Source organism: Dysidea avara, chromosome 6 (assembly GCF_963678975.1).
Source record: "Dysidea avara chromosome 6, odDysAvar1.4, whole genome shotgun sequence".
Classification (NCBI taxonomy): Eukaryota; Metazoa; Porifera; class Demospongiae; order Dictyoceratida; family Dysideidae; genus Dysidea; species Dysidea avara.
This window is the reverse complement of record NC_089277.1, coordinates 29,807,970-29,827,928: the sequence shown is the minus strand read 5'-3', so window position 1 is coordinate 29,827,928 and position 19,959 is coordinate 29,807,970. Positions and strand designations below refer to the sequence as shown.

At 38.0% G+C, this 19,959-nt stretch overlaps 1 protein-coding gene and 3 long non-coding RNA genes across 4 annotated transcripts in view; 2 read left to right on the top strand and 2 right to left on the bottom strand.

The window, feature by feature from the left end:
• The window catches only part of LOC136257819 (uncharacterized), a 202,803-nt gene that overhangs the window by 62,479 nt on the left and 120,365 nt on the right, over window positions 1-19,959 (top strand). The gene's annotated exons all lie outside the window — the stretch shown is intronic.
• Window positions 10,881-12,988, bottom strand: LOC136257820 (uncharacterized). Its single transcript, XR_010702181.1, has 2 exons — window positions 12,854-12,988; window positions 10,881-11,082 (listed from the first exon to the last, which is right to left on the bottom strand). It is a non-coding gene; the product is annotated as an uncharacterized lncRNA (long non-coding RNA).
• On the top strand, window positions 12,965-15,944 carry LOC136257821 (uncharacterized). The gene is made up of 3 exons (XR_010702182.1): window positions 12,965-13,099; window positions 14,491-14,674; window positions 15,431-15,944. It is a non-coding gene; the product is annotated as an uncharacterized lncRNA (long non-coding RNA).
• LOC136257822 (uncharacterized) lies at window positions 14,393-19,153 on the bottom strand. The gene is made up of 2 exons (XR_010702183.1): window positions 18,998-19,153; window positions 14,393-16,138 (listed from the first exon to the last, which is right to left on the bottom strand). It is a non-coding gene; the product is annotated as an uncharacterized lncRNA (long non-coding RNA).

Here is a 19,959-nt window from a genome sequence, read left to right as displayed (position 1 = left end):
AGTTGTTACTCTTCTTAGAGTAGTTCAATTTTATGATTAGTCTAAATGTAGGAGTATACACTGTACATACTATTCAGTTAACCCAACACCAGGTGATCCCCAGAGGTTCAGATAACTGAAGTTCCACTCTAGTTATTACAGTATGTTATGATAATGTCATTGTACTAATACATGTGTTACTCTTATAGGATGGCAGGACTGCCTTACACTATGCAAGTCAAGGAGGACATGTTAATATTGTCCAACTTCTTTTAGACAACAAAGCTGATGTATCAGCAGCTACCAGTGTAAGTGGTACAGTTACACATATACTATTGTGTTTATTGTATACTGGGTGGAACATTTGAAGTAAAAAGTAAACTTTTACTTACACAGTGTGTACATCTGGCTACACACATACCTCGAAGTTGTAGGTGTTCTGTATTTGTTCTAACTGTGCTGTACTTGCTGTATTTTCCCTTTGAATCCAATAACGGTACAATTAAAGCTTTAGCAATACCAAGTCAATGACAAGTCAGGTGCAGTAATCATTATTACAGGTGGTGGTAGCATTTTCTAGACACATGTCTGGTATTGCATCTTGTGTACTGTACTATGACACTTCAGGTTTATACAATGATCTTCTGCTTCTATTCTATACATACTTGTACATAGGATGATCTTGCAGTAGCTCAACAACTATCTACAATTTAGCTCATCGAACACTAGATTCGGTTCATCTGCAAAGTTGGTTCACCACAGGTGCTCCACAAACTTAACTCATCATTTCTACTTCCACCGTATACCCCGCTTGTGGAACTCTCTACCTACAGTGGATTTAACAGCTCAAATAACATCTATCAAGCACAAATTGTACATCTATATGTGGAATCACTTCATACAAGAGTTTAATGACAATGATGTACATACCTTCCACTACCTCTGTCCCTGTAGCCAGTGTGTTAGAACGACAAAACCTCCACTTTACAACAAATTACCATAACTTTACCTCCCCACTTTTCCTATAAGAAACCAATCAGTTCTGTAACTAATTAATTATCTAATTCTATCTTCTAGTGTACTTTAAGTTTTGTAGTTAATTAATTTTATGTTAGTGTAATTTAGCCTTTGGCAGTACTTTCCATTGGCTTTCAGTACCTATGTGCTGTAAAACATTAATAATAGTAGAATTTCAACTATATGCACTTACCTAACAGATGTCTAGCACGAGTGTACCATGACCATGTGTGGCTAATAAGTGGAGTCTACGAATTTGAGAAAATTTTACGTAGGCATGTTATTAGAAGTATTCCAAATTATGGATTTTCCCACATAAATATATACAGTATGATGTAAGAATTTATGTCAACTTAACATCAACAGAGTGGTTACTCTTCTTAGGGTAGTTCAGTTTTATTAGAGTAGTCTAACTTCAGGAGTATACATGCTATTCAGTTATCTAAACACTAAGTGATCCCCAGACATTCAGATAACTGAAGTTCCACTGTAGTTATTACAGTATGTTATGATAATGTCATTGTACTAATACATGTGCTACTCTTATAGGATGGCAGGATTGCCTTACACTATGCAAGTAGAGAAGGACATGTAAATATTGTCCAACTTCTTTTAGACAACAAAGCTGATGTATCAGCAACTGAATTGGTAAGTGATACAGTTACACATATCATACAGTACAATAGTACTATATAGTAGGGGCAACGAAGGTGTGGGCGTGGTCCACAAAAATAAATCAAGCCAAAATCATCTTTGCAAATCCTTCACAGCCACTTGATAGTATTAGTCAGGTATAATCAAGCCCAAACATGTCTTCAAAACGACTCGAAGCATTTTTGACCAGGTGCTACGAAAGTTTAAAAAATCATTTTCACGGATTTTCTACTGCCTGCCTGCCTGCCTGCCTGCCTGCCTGCCTGCCTGCCTGCCTGCCTGCCTGCCTGCCTGCCTGCCTGCCTGCCTGCCTGCCTGCCTGCCTGCCTGCCTGCCTGCCTGCCTGCCTGCCTGCCTGCCTGCCTGCCTGCCTGCCTGCCTGCCTGCCTGCCTGCCTGCCTGTCTGCCTAATGCGTTCAGTCAAGTGTAACGAAAAATAAGCTACAGCTACAGCCTTACTTCTTTCACAAAAATGCTTAGAATTTCATGGTGATGAAACCTTTAGTATTTTAAATATCCTACAATGTATGCGCTATTGTCTCACTGATTTTCCTTTGATCCTTCTTTATCGTGGCCATCGCTCATCAGTAGGGCTTCTATAATCATACTGGTACATTATGCAGTAATATATTGGAATACACATATTATCGTACCAAACTTTTAGAATATGTTTGTAATTTTGACATTTGGCTTATACAGGACCTATTGTAGTCGTCGATAAAATACACGCGTAAGACATCTTGTTTAGTGTTAGTGTGCTTGTTGTTAGCAAAGTTAAGCGGATAGGTTTAACTGCTTGCGTTTCTAAATGCATTTCTTTGCGACTTACACATTCTTTACTATTACAGTATTAGTTTTGCTAAACCCTGTTGTTACATAATTGTGTGTGAAAAAATACAATTGAAGGGTTTTATTGTCATTATTGTTGTGTTTTTTCTGAGGTAATATTTGGAGCGATAATGCCTTCAAAGGAAGCGGCACGGAGGAATAGAAGGAAAAGTAAAAATAAGGCCTATTATAAAGCTCACAAAGATGACATACTCTTAAATAAAAAGGAAAACTACAGCAGTGAAGACAGATCACAGTGCCATCTTGATGAATATTACAAACATGTGACAGGTTCACGTATGAACAGGGGCGTAGCCAAGGGTGGGCATGGGCGGGAATTTGCCCAACCATCACAGTTTCTTGCCCAACCATCACAAACTTTTGCCCAACCATCACAAGTAGCTTAAGATTCACGCAAGGATTCACAGCAGCACACAAAACAACCCTATACTTTAATACTGTAAAGCGTAAACGAGTACTGCATTTGTTGAACCATGACTTAGAAGAAGGGATCAAGATAGATGGTGTATCACATGATCCATTACTTGGAAAATCCCTTGGGAAGTCCCTATAATGGACGATATCCGCAATGATGAAATTTGATGTCATAATTGATAAAATGGCCATGTTAGTGTGGGGGCTTCAGAGATTTTATCACGCAGTATTTGAAATGAATGTTGTCTGTAGTTTTCTACACTTGGAACCAAGAGATAATAAAGGTAAGAAGTAGAGGAGCTCACCTAATATCGGACGGGCTCCAATATCAGACGCCATTTCTCCTAAATTACAGTGAACATTCAAACATTCTGCACATCTCCAAGTAGGCCAATGCTTCATCAACTTGTGTACCAAGTTTCAGATCTCTTGGGTTCTTGGTCTCGGTACAGCAGTCTTTTGAAGACAAGTCCGAATTATACGTAAAATCGGAAAAAAATGCTCAATCCAAGGACAGCCATTGTTTGCAGATCACACTTGCATTAAATCAAAAATTGCATACCTTCAGATTGTAGGGCTACTCATTTACTTTCTAAATATGTATGGTTTATTTCATTTAAAGTATTGTACTGATGAGTTATAGACCAAAGAAAAGAGGCTGTCACTGGAGCAATAATCGCCCTAACTCAAAATTGTAATCAATGCTTTGAAAATATTTTAAAGTGGATAATTGCATACAATTAATCATTTACAAGTTGTCTAGCAACTTTTCCAATAAATTCACTGCCCTCCAGACTTAAAATATTACAGGAATACCAAAATCCTCTAATAGAGCAGTCAAATACCCTAATATAACAGTCACCAATTTTTTGCAAAAAGGTGGTGTAAATCAATTCTACATAATGCTGATATGCTTAAAATGTGGTTCTACGTACTTTTTGTTTTAGAGTTTTAGGCTTTCAGCTGAAATGATTGACTTTTTATGTTAGAGTGTTTGACAGCCATATTAAATATTTTGCTATTTCTGCAGTCAAGCCTGCAGTATTTTATGCCTTTATAGTGTTGGATTTGCAGGAACTAGTGTTTAACAACTTTCAGTACACAATCGAAAGCAATCATCCACCTTGTATACATTTTCAAACCATTTATTCTGATTTTGAGCAAAAATAGCTAGGGCGATTATTGCTCCAGTGACAGCCTCTTTTCTTTGGTCTATAATTCATCAGTACAATACTTTAAATGAAATAAACCATACATATTTAGAAAGTAAATGAGTAGCCCTACAATCTGAAGGTATGCGACTTTTGATTTAATGCAAGTGTGATCTGCAAACAATGGCTGTCCTTGAATTGAGCGTTTTTTCCGATTTTACGTATAATTCGGACTTGTCTTCAAAAGGTTGCTGTACCGAGACCAAGAACCCGATAGATCTGAAACTTGGTACACAAGTTTATAAAGCATTGGTCTACCTGGAGATGTACAGAATGTTTGAATATTCATTGTAGTTTAGGAGAAATAGCGTCCGATATTGGAGCCCGTCCGGTGTTAGGTGAGCTCCTCTAGTACACGTACCGTGATGATGCAAAACGCGTTCCAACAAGGAAAGCGGACCGAAAATTTTAAATTCGGACACAACTAGGCTTATCTGTATTGCATTATATACTATATGCCTTACCTTCGCCCTTTTTCGAATTTATAAACGCTATCATAGGGAAACACTACCTCACCCAATATCTCCCTGTACAAAGTCCCCACACTAGCACGGCCATTTTATTTGTGACGTCAGAAAATGTCATTGCGGATATCGTCCATTACACTTCATGTAGACGCACGTGCCACTCTCCATGGCGTGGTTTAAATTCAAAATTTAAAATGGAGTCGAAGCGTGGTAAGGTAGGGGCGGGCGTTTCCGGACAAAGTTTGCACATGTATTAGAAATTTGTTCAGTTCTCCTCGAGAGAAAAATGGATTCTAAAATGCTTAGTGCCGAATTGTAGCTAATGAACTAGGCTATCGGTGGTATAAATTGTGGATGGTAAAGTATAGGGTGCTAGGAGAAAGAGCAGTTTAAATTTGCAGTTTGAGAAAACGCCAAAATATTATGTGGCTGGGGTTTCCGGACACCACTTAAAAAAGGCGTACCTGCCATTGTTATGGGAAATGCTGCACTCTATTGAGTGTCATGGCTCAGCAGAGACTCAAAGCATTCTATTTGTCTGGTTACGTTTTGGTGACAGCGATTTTTAAGAAGAAGAACTGCTACCAGCCTTGCTTGGACCATGCGAGTGTCTTGCAGCATTTTCAAAGATGCGACATTTAATCTACTGCCTGGAAATCTGTATCAGTCCTTGCCTTAACACTGAAACAGCATAGTTAAGTAGTGTTGCCCCGCGGATCCTTACTTGGGGCTTCTCCGGGATGCTGGTTGTGTTGATTGCGCGTGCCAGTTAACACGTCGCAGGTAATGGGCTTGGATTCCAGTTGTACTATCTCTAAATCATATATCCGTTCACTGAGTAGTGCGACTGATCATTTGTGATGCCTATGGTGGCTTAGAATTACAAATGGTGCCCTCAATCTCCTGTTAACATGCGTAGTGAAAGTGTTTACACAAAAATATTTTACACGCGCAAGCAAATTGTGATGTATCTCGGTAATCCTTAAAGCTATCGAAACAAAACTTTAGTATTTTATAGTACACAAGTAGGGTACTTAGGAACTTAAACCATAGCCTGATCGGTTTCTATTCCATTCAGTAGCGGATTAAAAATGAAGTGTCCGGAATACCCAGCTGTCCGGAAACCCCCTTACTTACCTTACACTATCAAGTCTACTATAGTCGTGGTACTGTATCTCTAAGTCACAGTGAGTGATAAGCGTCAGTAGGACTCAGTGTGGATGGTGCTGGCAGCAAAAGATTTCGTTTCAGTGGACTTGTCAAGCGTATTTGATAAAGAAAGTACTGTATAGCCTAACTTGAAAGAAAACGGGAAAACCTACTCTTCTAGATAACAATAATGGCATATACAAATGGAGCTGGAAATGGAGAAAAGGTCAAATCATTATAAAGTATCGTGCACAATTTGTGATGATTAACTGAGTCGTGATTTACTGCAAAATGTACATTGGCTGCTATTAGTCTGGGACGAAGCTTTCTTGGCATACTGATATTTGTGATGAGACTCATAGTTCATAAATTAGCGCCCCCGGCCTTCAATTGGGGCCATGTGGCGTTTACTTGAAAAAGCATTACATATCATTGTGGTAGTTGGTCTGTAAACTATGCTGCCAGTTGATTGTAGTAAATATGTGATGAACTGTTTACATTGTTGGTTCTTGTAGGTTCAGCAGTTTTGATGTCACGTGGTGCTCAGCTACGGTGATCGTCGGTGGATGCCTGCCCTACAAGTTTATTAGAATAGCATATAGCTAGTAAATGTTTGCATGCAAGCAGCATTTGTTTACACTATAGCATAGGTAGCTGTAGGCCTTGTGTGCATACACTTTTCATATTTTTCTTTGATAATGTCTCACATAAAAGTGAACGTGTTTCTTGTGTGTAGCTAAGTTGATGTTATGCCAAACCATCAAATATTGGCTGGCTACGCCCCTGCGTATGAAATCCACTGAAAGCATCATATGACAGATGTGGAGAAATCTCGTAAAAATTCAGCTGACCGTTCTAGAGCATGCTACTATAAACATTTGGAAAAATCCCGGGAAGACACAGCTGAACACTCTAAAACATGCTTAACTATAAACATTTGGAAAAATCCTGGGAAAACAAAGCTGAACGCTCTAAAATGTGGACGTGTTACTGCACGTCATAGCGTAGCCTTGCTTCTTTTGTGAGCCACACCCAATTACGTAAATTACTGTCTGTAGACATGCCCATTCATCAGTCTGTAGGTATGCACGAATCCACTTACATTGTTGCCTGCAGGCTTTTTTAGAGCCACGCCCACTGATCAGTTGTTATTGTATGAGTCATAATCTAGTACAATAGTGCTGTGATTAACTCTTAAAATATTGCGATTGGTTTTGTGAAAAGCAGGCTATTTAGTGGTCATGAGCTTGCAAAAAAACTTCACAAACAAGTATATATATACATATGAAAAAATTAGGAATTTAAAATTAGATTAGGGACAGTGTATAATGCTGCAATAAAAAGTACTGAAACAAGCTGGATCTGAGTAGTACGTAATGTCCAAATACTGTAAAACAATAAGAAGTGAATATCCCTACTGTGCTACACTCAATGCACAGTAGGGATATTCAATTCTTATTGTTTTACAGTATTTGGACATTACGTACTACGGTCCGATCCATCTTGTTTCAGTACTTTTTATTGCAGCACTATACACTGTCCCTACTCTAATTTAAAATTTCTAATGTTTTCTTATACTTGTATTATTATGTTTATTGTATACTGGATGGAATGTTTGAAGTAACAAGTTGATGTAATGCTACTTCTAAAAACCAGATGCCCATGCAGTTAATACAAATAAGCAACTAATCAACCATGTATATATTGTAGTTGTTATTGTTATTATTAATTCCTCAATTAATTCAGCTGATAATTAGATCTGTAAATACTGTAATTTAGCGTATTTTATAATTCATTAATTACGTTTGCTATGCATTCCTAAGGAAGCAAAACTGTAAAAAAACCACTTTAAACAGCAAATGACGCACAGAAGTATCTTCTCTACTGTTTTATAGTGTGTCTATCATGTTTTCTCATTCAAATTGTTTAGAGAAAGCCTCAAGGCTACCCTTCATTTTCGTTCGTGTATGTACGAGTAATGCCCCCTTCTCAACTCGAAGGATACGCTATCTCTGTTAGCCTAAAAGGCCTTCAACGTTGTATTAAATGTGTTAAACATCTATAAAACTGAAAGGGAAGACCGTCCATGGAGTATATGAAGAGTTGCCATACCTGCTTTTCAGACCGCCGAGAAGAAACCATCTCAGAGAAAAGTTTACCTGTGTGGAAGTTTAATACAGACTTCACTTCACTTTTACTCCTTATGTGCAAGCTGCTTTTACCATTTCATGATTTTGCTCACGTGGGTGCGTACGGACAAAGATAGGTAGATACACACACACACACACACACTTTTCCAAAAACACTTTCAGTAAACTAGGCGCATACCCACAGCCAGCCTTCGGCCGGCTGTGGGCGAGCGCCTGGTTTAAACTTTTACTTTTACCTGGCTACATACGTACCTCAAAGTTGTAGGTGTTCTGTATATTATGTTCTAACTGTGCTATAATTGCTGTGTTTTCCCTTTGATCCCAATAACAGTACAATTAAAGTAGTAGTAATACCAAGACAATGACAAGTCAGGAGTTTTCTGCTTCTATTCTACATAGGTAGCATGAGCTTGCAGTAGTAATTTCAACTATATGTCCTAAAAAAAGGGTCTAGCATAAGTGTACCATGAAGCAATAAGTAGTTAATAACCATGTGTGGCTAATAACCGAAGTCTACTAATGTCAGAAATTTCTACATTAGCATGTTATTACAGTTGAATTCCAAAGTATGGATTTTCCCACATAACTACATTATGATGTAAGAGTTTATGTCAACTTAACATCAACAGAGTGGTTACTCTTAGAGTAGTTTAAAATAGTCTAACTTCAGGAGTAATCATACTATTAAGTTATCCAAACACCAGGTGATCCCCAGAGGTTCAGATAGCTGAAGTTCCACTCTAGTTATTACAGTATGTTATGATAATATCATTGTACTAAGCGAGCGAACGAGTCTACATTTTCAGCGTTCGATTCGTGTCGAGTAAATATTGCAACTTCAGCCTAGCTGTAGATTGAAGACCAAAAAAAAAAAAAGGTCTTCACCTACTGACAATAGCTACCCCTCACCATAGATACCCTCAATTTCGTGCTACATACTACACTTACTAACAAATGAGCGTGGCTGAGCGTATGTTGGTAATGGGATAAGTGGGCGTGGCTCACGAAAGAGCTACGCGGTAGCGTTTATAAGTTTCCACGTCGTCAAACGAACAATTTCGTTTCTCACGTGATCCAATCCGGGTCAGACCCGGATAAATTGTAAACCGGGTCAGACCCGGAGAAAATGTGACCCGGATGACCCAACCCGGTTTCAACGCTGATGCAAATGGATGATGGATAGGTAGGATTTTACAGGAGAATGTCTCTTGGCAGCATTGCTTAGACCCTTTCATTTAAATGATCAAAACACTATAATAGAGCAGTCACCTGCTTTAAAAATACTCCAATAGAGCAGTCAAGAATGTTTCACTAACTATCTCACCGTGCTGCTAGGGACCTATATTAAATGCCTGGCAATTGATGGACTATAGTTGTTATAGGTTTGGTATTTATAGACTAGCTATAAGTCAACTAGCTACTCCCTTGAATTAACCTTTATAGCATGAATAAGTTTTAAGGGTTCTAATTAATTGACAGTGCCTACATGTAGATGCAGAAATGTATACCTGCAACTGCAGGAAAAAGTCATATGATGGGTATGTGGTAGCTGCCGTACAGTGTATTTGTAGATACATGGCTCCAATGAGGAGACTAAGGACAGTATGATCAGTCATGGGACTCCTCTCAGCTTGACAAGTATACCAGTGCTGCATGCATACTCTCTTCATACAATTTCTTATCTGGGAGCAATAGGTGCAGTTTTCAAAGCCTATGATAGGCTCAGTTAACTAAAATACTTTGTGAATCTCAGTGTTGTTTAATAGTTGATATTTTTAAATGTTTATGGTTCCAGAGGAGTAGCTGTCTTTCAATATTGATAACTTAGCTAGTCTAGGCTATATACCTATAGTCCATCAATTGACAGTCTATTAATGTGCACAGTAAAAACAAAGTAGTGAACGTCACTACTTTATGTAGTGACGTTCACTACTTTTAGATTCACTACAACGTAGTGAATTATCAAAGTAGTGAAGGTCACTACCAATGTAGTGACCTTCACTACATTTTAATTCACTACGTTGTAGTGAAATCATAATGTAGTGACGTTCACTACAAAAAGTAGTGACCTTTACTACATTTTAATTCACTACGTTGTAGTGAAATCATAATGTAGTGACGGTCACTACAAAAAGTAGTGACCTTCACTACATTTATAAATTTTTACTATACATCAATATAACAGCATGTCAAGAACACTGTTACTGTCAAGAACACTGTTACTGTCAGTAACATTTACATTGGTATATAAAGGACAGTTTCGGAGGTATCATAACAGACTATAAACCAAAATTGCAGGTTGATAGACTAATTCTTTAAATAAAATGTTACCTCTGAAAAATGACAACCTCTATATAACAGTATGGTCACAAAGTGTCCACTAGAAGTATCATCTGCATATTTCACCACAACTATGTAAACTTGCTGTGTATTCACAGTAGTATAGGCTAAATGTAGCAAAACAAAACAAAATATCCGATTGTACATATGTGAGTGTGGGTGTGTGTGTGCATGTGTGTGTATGTGATAACACTGGAAAACAGCAGTCATGTATTGTAGCCTCAGATTTTCTATTGGTAGGGACTATACAGTACATTTGATAAATTTCTAATTTGAAGATTAAGATTCCACCCGAAGCCATTTATTGATGTGAAAAGGATCCTTATAAGATACTATGAGTTTGCACATGAAAGATCACGACAACCTTTAGAAATTTGCAGGGGATATGGTATGGGATGCTGCTGTCAATGCTAAGGGATGCTGCTGTCAATGCTAAGGAGCTAGGATTTACTTCACAAAGGACTTTCATTCATTGATTAGGTTCAATATGCACTTCTGCAGGAATGTCAATGAAGTCTTTGCAGACATTCTACTAGGCTGTAGTAAGCCAAGTAAAAAAGTTTTGACTACTTTTCTGGACATGGGGAAACTAGGCAAATCTGATGTCAAACTGTACTCATAAATTTTAGTATGTAAATGCTATAAATACCTGCATTTATGAAACCACTAAACTTTCACATTCGTGTAATCAAAATGGTAAATGTAAAATATTGTATAACATCAACTATACGTACTGTTAAGTTTAACAATGGAATATATGTATACGTATAATGTACATACGTAACAAAAACACATCTTTGACCAGCTTCTGCTTTTCTTTTCATCTTTCATCCAGCAGTGGGCAGAACGAGCCTGTAAATAAAAAACAATATATCATGTACATGTATCTGGAAACATAGACATTTTGTGAAATGTGCCTTGTTCCGTATTTATTAGGGATGAAAAAATTACTCGCTAAGGAAATTCACTCAGACAGTAAAGATGCGTGCTTTCTAGAATCCACTCAAATTAGCTCATTATGTCACACGACCATACAAATCCCCTTCTAGCCTGAGTATTCCTAGGGTTTGCAGGTCGAGACATGGTCGGGGTTTACATTGTCAGTACTTACCCGGTAGGTGGGCAACTATAATTTTCAGTGATGCAAATCCCCACCTTGGCCAGGCAATAAGAATGTAAAGCTTCTCTAATTGCAAGTCCTGATTTTGACTTGAAAGGCAAGCCATGCAAATGGTAACCCAGAACCTTTGCATTATGCAATGTTTCAGAGTCTAACTGTTATGCTTTAATTTATAATACAACAAATACTGTATTGCCTTGAGTTATGCACCTATCAGTGTAATCCCCGACTACCACTGATACAGGGTGAGGTGGGGGCAAACAGGCTGTGTGAAATAGTTCACTTGTGAAGGTGGGTTGATATTTCCCTGGTTGAGAATATGTAGCTGACACAGATAGATAGTCTGGGCATGTGAAACTATGTTGGGTGGAGGTGCATGTGTGTGGAGTATTTTCTGTCCAGCTTTAGACTATAGAACAAGTGCCCGCAAACAACATATATGTGACCAGATTTGCGAAAAGGGGTCTTCCACACATCTAATTTACCAAATTTAATGACTCATAACCAGACCTCTTAACTATCACAATTTGGTCATGAGACGCACGATTTCAGCCTTCATATCACGACCACTTGTTGATCTCACGATTTCCAATAAAATTTTCTAAGGCACACTAAATCTCCTTGATTTAAGCCCCAAAAGGTATCACGTGATCAGTTAATTAGAATAGTGGGGCGCCTCTGTATTTTGAGCTGAAAATTTTGGCGGTTTCCCATACTTTTGAATATGTCACAATCAAGTCACTTTGCTGCCAAACTCAATGAACTGAGCCCTATTTAAAGGTGAAATCCTTTGAGAAAAGACTCAGCACACTGAAGAATTAGGTGAAATCCTACCAGTTCTGTTATTACAAATGTTTATTGCTTAATTTCGGTTGTTGTGAGGTGTACTTGTGTGGAAAATCCGTGCTGAACACTAAATCCACAGCTGGATACTGATTACTCAAGAAATGGATGGTGATTTCAACAATGAATCACTGGTGAACCAGTACATCAGCTGAGTTGAAAGACTGATATCACGTGATTCAACGATGGAGCAAAATAGTAGGTTCTTCTCATATAGTAGGCTACACTATAGTACAGAGATATTATAAGCTGCGGTAAACAGCAGTACTGCACTCACATAGCTAGCTAGTTGTGCCTTTTAAAACATTTTTTTTGTTAAAACAAATGTAGCTATGTGCATGAGCCCCAGCACAATGATGGTAGGATTCACAGCTGCATGGGGATGGGTGGCTGGCTTTCTCACAACCAGATCTGCTTCCAGGTTGAGAGGTCTGTCATAACTTTAGACTGAAAAGGCTATTGATTACAAAATTGGACAGTAGTGAGCACTAACATAGTTTAATGGTTGGACAAATTTTCAAGTTAATACATTCCTTGAGCAGTGAGTTATGGACTTCTGAGTTCATAGAATTGGATGTGTGTGGAAGACCCCTTTTCATAAATCCAGTCACATACCGAGTAACCATTAATTATCTATGAAGGAACACACCTAACACTCACACTTAAGTTTCATGATGATTCTGTATAAGGCCACCCCATGTAGTTTCCCATCATCCGTCCAGCATCGTGTCTGGGCTCCACATATGTCCCAAAGTCAGCAATTGCGCCCTGAACTATTAGAATAGTAAAAGTTGTACGAAAGTATTAGAATACTCATACAGGATCCATCTATCAACAGATTAATGAATCTCTAGACGTAGACTCGTACGAACCGAGAAGTTTATTACCATCACTAAACTGGCAAACGTGAGTTACATGTGCAGTTTGCTCAGTAACTTACATAGCACGGTAAATGTAACTGTATCATCCCAGGACTGGGCAGAGTTTGCCTCTCTGCCCACTGTTTAAGTGTTTATTTATATTATTATCATTGTCAAAACTGTATCGTTGCCATTTCTAAGCTTTATAGTTAACACATTGATTCGAGACAATATAAAGTCAACTCATAAACTGTTGCATGGTATGACTGATCATTTTTTTCTCGGGCTAAATGGACTGTGGCACGTGCGGTGCCAGCAGCTGATCGAAGAGCAAACTTGTACATGTACCTGAAAGCCCATCCTTGGAGAGACATCATCTGATCAGCAAAATAAATACCTGTGGATGTTTTTCAGTATTAGCTCCCACTGTTTATCCGCTGAAACTTATAACAGCCCATTGCTTTTCAACTCCTTCTAGACAACAAAATCCATTTAACAGAGCCCGGTTGGGGGTAATGCATTACGTTATATTACTTTCTGCAGTAATTATGTATGTGCTGCATGACAAAGCAATGAGTAATGTAATTTATAATGGACATTACATCCGGAAATTGTAATTCATTACTTCTAATGTGCGTTGTATCCAGCACATGATTGATTACATTTGGGCCTGACAACACTGATATAGTGTATGGGGAGTGTCCTTCTATAACAAAGAAGTTTTTATGGCTGAACTATACCAGAGAAAGTGTGGCTCATTGGTGTCACTTGTAGTTATAGGTGTCAGAAGGTTGCACTTAGTTTAAAGCTTATAGTGAACAAGTGTATAATGTGTAATAATAGTTACTGAGTGGACCCGTTTACAAATTACAACTACTATAGTATGTTCACGTTGAGCTGAACCCTCAAAAACATTTAATAACTCATGGATGCAATTACACACGATCTTGAAATTTGGCTCATTTATAGTACTGCTTGACCCGCTAAAAATATTTCAAAATCTTGTTGTTCAAATGTTAGACATAATATTTACAGTCAATCAAAATTTTCACAATACATTTCCTATGGGGAAGCCATATAAGTACAGTGTCCAATACAGCCCTTTCCCGAACTTGTAATGGAGCCAAACCGTACGTGTCTGTTGTTGACACCTTTGCTGTTACCAATAATCATCTAGTTGGCTGAAATGTTAACTCTGTTGAGAAAAAATCCACTTTTAATTTTTAGGCGTTTTTCAGGATTCAGCTCAATGTGAACATACTATAGTTGTAGCCCTCAGAGTAATGACTTTTTCTGAGAGTAAACTTTACTATAATGTGTTCTATTGTTGTTGTCATAGTTGTTGTATATACGTATAATATTTTGAATATGTGTGTTCACAACTAGTCAAATACATGATATTTCAAGCAGATCATTGTTTTGCGTTGCATTCCATAGGGCTTTGATACTGCCAACGAATGATAAGTGCTGAGTGTTTGTTGTCGCCGAACTGTTATTTCAGATGTACCAAGGACTTCATAGCCATGAAAATGATGATGATACATGACTGTATGCAAAGCTGATGTAACAAATAATACTTCTTCACATGTTACGATGATCTCCATTATCTTCCCAAAGGACGGTAAGTTATTATCAAATTCAAGTATAACAGCCATATCTTTGTGATATATCTTACTCCATCAGTTGTAATTTTGGTATTTCTGTAAAAACATGTACGTACATGTCTAGTGAGTTTGTGAAACAGTATTAATCAGTTTTGCCTTTCCTTTACTATGTACAGTATGCCTTAGCAATACAGTCTCACATAGCCAGGTCACTGTACTTTTCTTTTGTGTGTGGATAGGAAAAATGGGACTAAACCTATAGCGGACTAATTGTATATTATAGTTGTATATTGGGATGGGATGCATTATATAGACATACTAGAATATCTATAGACTTGAAATGTTGTACAACAAAACTAAATGGTTGTCTTTGGTTTTCCAGAATTTAGTTAGGCTTATTGTTGATCCAGAGTGCTAATAAGGAACTATGAGTTGCAACCCACAGCTGAACAAATAGCTGGCCCTTTACAAGCAGCTAAGCCTTCAAAGCTGCTTTTAATATAGAAATGTAATAAAACAAGGTTGTTAATTTTTTTCTTTTATATGACCATGGCAAATTATTTGATTGGTGGCATACTAGTTGATGTAAGTCAAATTATATACACAAGCAATAATACTGCATGTGATGACATACAATCAAGATTTTTGGAGTTTTAATTAATACTTAGAGCACATGTCTTACAACAAATACATTAGAATGCATTCCCTCAGTATTTTGTGTGTGCATAAGTACGCTAGACCAACTTATTGACATTTTTTGTTGCATTTGAAAGGATGGAAGCACAGAAGATGTGGTAAAACAGTTGCCCATGGCACAACCATGTATTGTTGTAAAGAGGGATGAGGAGAACAAACTACAGCCCGCTCTTGTGGCTGAGAGATCAATTCTTTGTGTGGTGCCACCAGAGCTGACTGCCATCCATCTATTGGGTGCATTTTACATATTTTATATGCACTACACAGAGGGCTGCAGCAACTTCTACGCAGCCCTTGAATCCATTCTCCTTGGCTGCAATAAGCCAGGTAGAAAGACTCGTTTGGCTGCTTTTCTGGGGAGACTAGGCTACTCCAATGAAGAATGATACTAAACTCTATAAACAAACATGCAGTACTGTGTACTCATGGCAATGCTCATATTGTGTGTATGTACTCATAGCATACTTATATGCACTCTCATAGCGTATTCATTTACATGTACTTTCATAGTGTATTCATATTAGTAATAATGTACAGTACTCATGTAAACTTCATACTAACGTATTCTAAGGAATATACAGTATTTTATGCTACATAGTATATACTACGTAAATAAACCACATACAGTCTAGAATTATAGTACCTTAACATCTAAGATAATAATACCGAGTATCTAGTTATGTTTTTAAATGCAACGTAGCCAAGCTGAAGACACATCCTTTGCCAGCTTCTTTCCAAGTTACAACTTCTTTTTTATCTTTCATCATGCAGTGGCCATTACAGATCTGCAATAGAAAACAATACTTAAAACTGAAAAGATATAATGAAATAATAACAAATATTTTGTGACTGCATATGTGATTGGCTGAGCAAAGACCGGTTATTTTCGCCCATTCCTTGGATTCTATTTTATTGCTTCTCCGTTATCTATAGTAACAAAAGGAGTGGACAAAGAAGAAGACCATTCCAACAATGAAGTGACCATGGTAAACTTAATTTTTACCGCATCACCCATAACTCACATGGCTTCTGATGTATATACATGAAATAAAGATTGTCTTACTCCCCATGAAAAGGCAAATCTGATGGTTTATATAGGTTTTATTGATTCGTGCTTTGTTTCAGTACATAAAAACTAAAACATGCATAATTTTTTACGTAGCATGCATATTTTTATACTCAGTACCTTTAAACCATACAAAAACAGCTGGTTTTCGCTCACTATTATAACTGTGGATAATTGACTCTGCTATATCTGATTACTAGAGTTCCATTAGCTACAGTATTAAGTAACTCTTGGTACCTCCGAGTTTACCCTTAAAGCTTCTGAGAAAGCTGGTACATGTCTCAGTGACACTATCATTTGGCAGTGTTTCATGTAGGGCTGGTGGTGAGAGTATTCACGGCAGCAGGCAATCATATGCATGATTCAATTTGTGAATGGTTATCGCTATCATACAGAAGCGATCATGGAATTGAATTGAATAAAAGCCGATAACATATAACAGGTTTAGCATCATCCTGTTTCTTGCAGTATTGAAATGTTAAATATTTGCTCAGCACTTGCATTTACTGGAAGTGATACAATACAGACTGGAAATACGGCTGGTCAAATATAAACACAGGGGCAGATCCAGGGAGTTCAAAGGGTTCCATGGAACCTCATTCTGGAAATTCCCCATGCTATATCTGCCATTGCCTTGGTTCCATTCCAAGATGCCAAAATGCTCCAAATGGCTCTCTATAAATTCTCTCTTGAAAAGCACCCTAGTGATATGACTATGGTTGACAGTCTCACAGTAAACAATGAAGGTACAAGATACTCTAATAGAGCATACCAATACTACAAGAACAATGGCTGGTCTCCGTAGTCAAGCGATGAATAGATGTTTGGTTCCCCTTTTGCATTGGTCCCATCAGCAGCATATGGATAATATAGTAATTGTTTAAACAGAACGACTTCTGAATTTATTTCTTGAGGCCGCACAATGTAAAAATGTAAGGATTCCACCCACACCCTACTAGAAAGAGTACTACCCTGACAACACCCACTCCTTCACAAAAAGAGGAAGGGTCTGGTCACTCTCACTATAGCATTACAGAGTTGTAACTATGGAATATAATTAAACAATGAGATCACAATGGCAGCAAGAATGGCATGTTTAACAACCATACAAAGTATAAGTATATATAGGTTAAACAAACTTAACCAAAAAGCACAACCAAAAAAAATATTTTCATATTGATTAGGCATCACGAGTACATCAGCTCCAACTACATGGCCCTCTACCTCCATCTTTTGTTCTTTTAAAGAACACCCTATTGTTGACTACAAGCAGCCATTACATCTTCACAAAACATATTACATAATTCCAAGAGCTATTATTAACTCTTGATAATTCTATAGTATCAATGCATGGTAACTTAAAAAAAAATTGTGAATACCAACAACATAATCTGATTGGCACAGCCTGCTTTCTGTAACATGCTACTGATTTGAATGCTAGAGTAACCGGACCAGGATGGGCACTGGCACATTATACAGTAACTGAATTAAAATAACTTGACCAGAAATGAAAATCTTCCAAAGTCGAGGCTTCATATTCTGGGAATGGCATTACAAGACCAGTGAGCTCTTTAGGATGTCTTCGGAGTGAGCTCCATAAAAGGTTATCACAAAATGATCTCAGTAGTATTTCTGACCCTTTAAAGAACTCTTAGATAACAAGGGAAGAACAAAAATTTTGGTCTCAACAGTTATGGTTAATACATTTTTTTACCTCTGAAAGAGGAAAACCTGCAAAAAATGGATAAAAATTCTGGGTCCCAAAATAGCACATGAATAAATAGTACATGAAATCAGTCAATAGTGAGGACAAACCTATCCATAAATATTGAGGTCTGGCTGACATTGACCACAGTTGCAGGTCGCACAGTGGACTGGCAGCTAGTATCCTAATTAATGCCTGCACATCCACAAACTTTGGCACAGTCGCAATGTGTCATTGGGTTCAGAAAAGAAAAGAATGCCATAAATTCATTTTCCAGGTCAGTAGTCTGGCCATGCAAGTATATATATAGATATATATATATATATATAATAATAATAGTGAGAGACTATTGACCCCGGGCCATCAATAAATAATGTTAGTAGCATATAGACCCTTTGCAGGTGAGCTGCTGCCATAGCAACATTCACCATTTTGGAGTACAACCTGATTTGCAACCCTGATAGCATAGGGGAGAGTGTACGTTTAACCTACATGGTCAACCTTTGCAGTGGAATGCAGGAGAAGCAGCCCTAGGTATTGTTTTACTCTTATGAAAAGCAATGCTATCAGGTTTGCAAAACTGGTTGTACTCCAAGATGGCGGATGCTGCTATAGCAGCAGCAGCTCACCTGCGAAGGGTCTATAGCCATACCAGGGATGGCGATGACCAGGGTTAGAGCCCTGATAATCAGTCAAAGTACCGGTAATTTGTCAGTTTAAAGTGCTATTAGCCCTGGTAATAACATCTTAAAACCTTCGTAATTATGAAAGGCTGGCCATAGACAGTATATTGTACGTAGAATATACTATCTATGGGCTGGCTAACGCCGATTAATTCAAATGTGTGTTTACAGTTACAGCTTGTTTACTTACGATTTTAACCAGACTAATCAGGAACGGTTGATTACAGACGATAAACACTATAGATCTTCAGATATAGAGTGCATAGCACTAAGCAGTAGCACCAGAGGTAGCACCTCGAGTAGCATCATGTCAAGGAAACTCTAAATAATGCCACATATAATTGATGACGTCATCTACTTGGTAACATCGTTGCTCACTTAGTTACGTGCTGTAGAAGTCGTGTAAGTGGAAGACTAATAATTGTTCTTTTACTTCTGTTTTCTATTGACTAGAGACTGTTTCGTAACTGTGACGTGCGGTCAGGTGGCCGCAGAGTGGTCTCCCGAGTCAACTGAGTAGGCTAGGCAGCTTAGCACTGCGTACCTCTCGGCGTACCTAGTAGCTGTTGCATTTAGCAAGTGGTTAACAATTCAGAAAAGTAAGTCTTAAATTGTAATTATTTGTTTTACACTTTTGCACACGTAGACTACCCCAGCCAGCAAAGTTGGCTGCCCGCCAATTTCCCGGCGCCGGCACTGTAGTACCAGAGCCGAGAGGTGATGAAGTTTGGGGCTTTCATTTTAATATACCATAAGGTATAGCACATAGTAACTGAATTGAGTGATGGAGTACTGACACTTATGGTGTGACTGGCGGTTGCTTACAAACTGGATTGTGTACACTGACGTATTTTAGCTTTCTGACATATCTGAGCTTCACATTTTTACCACTACTAGCTAATCACTTTTTTTTTGTTTTCTGTATGTATGCATGTTTGTCAGTTTTGTTCTTGTATTTACCTTGCCGTGTCCACGCAGATCTTTTACTACGATCTGATTGTGGTTGCACGAGACCGAGCTAGGTCGCACATACTGTAAGTTAACTCTACTTATTGTGTTTTCTCATTTATAATAATGATGGTTCTCTCTCCATGCAGTAGCCGATTGATATTCATTGCAGTGGTGTATACCTGTGGGGTACTGCTGTGTGTC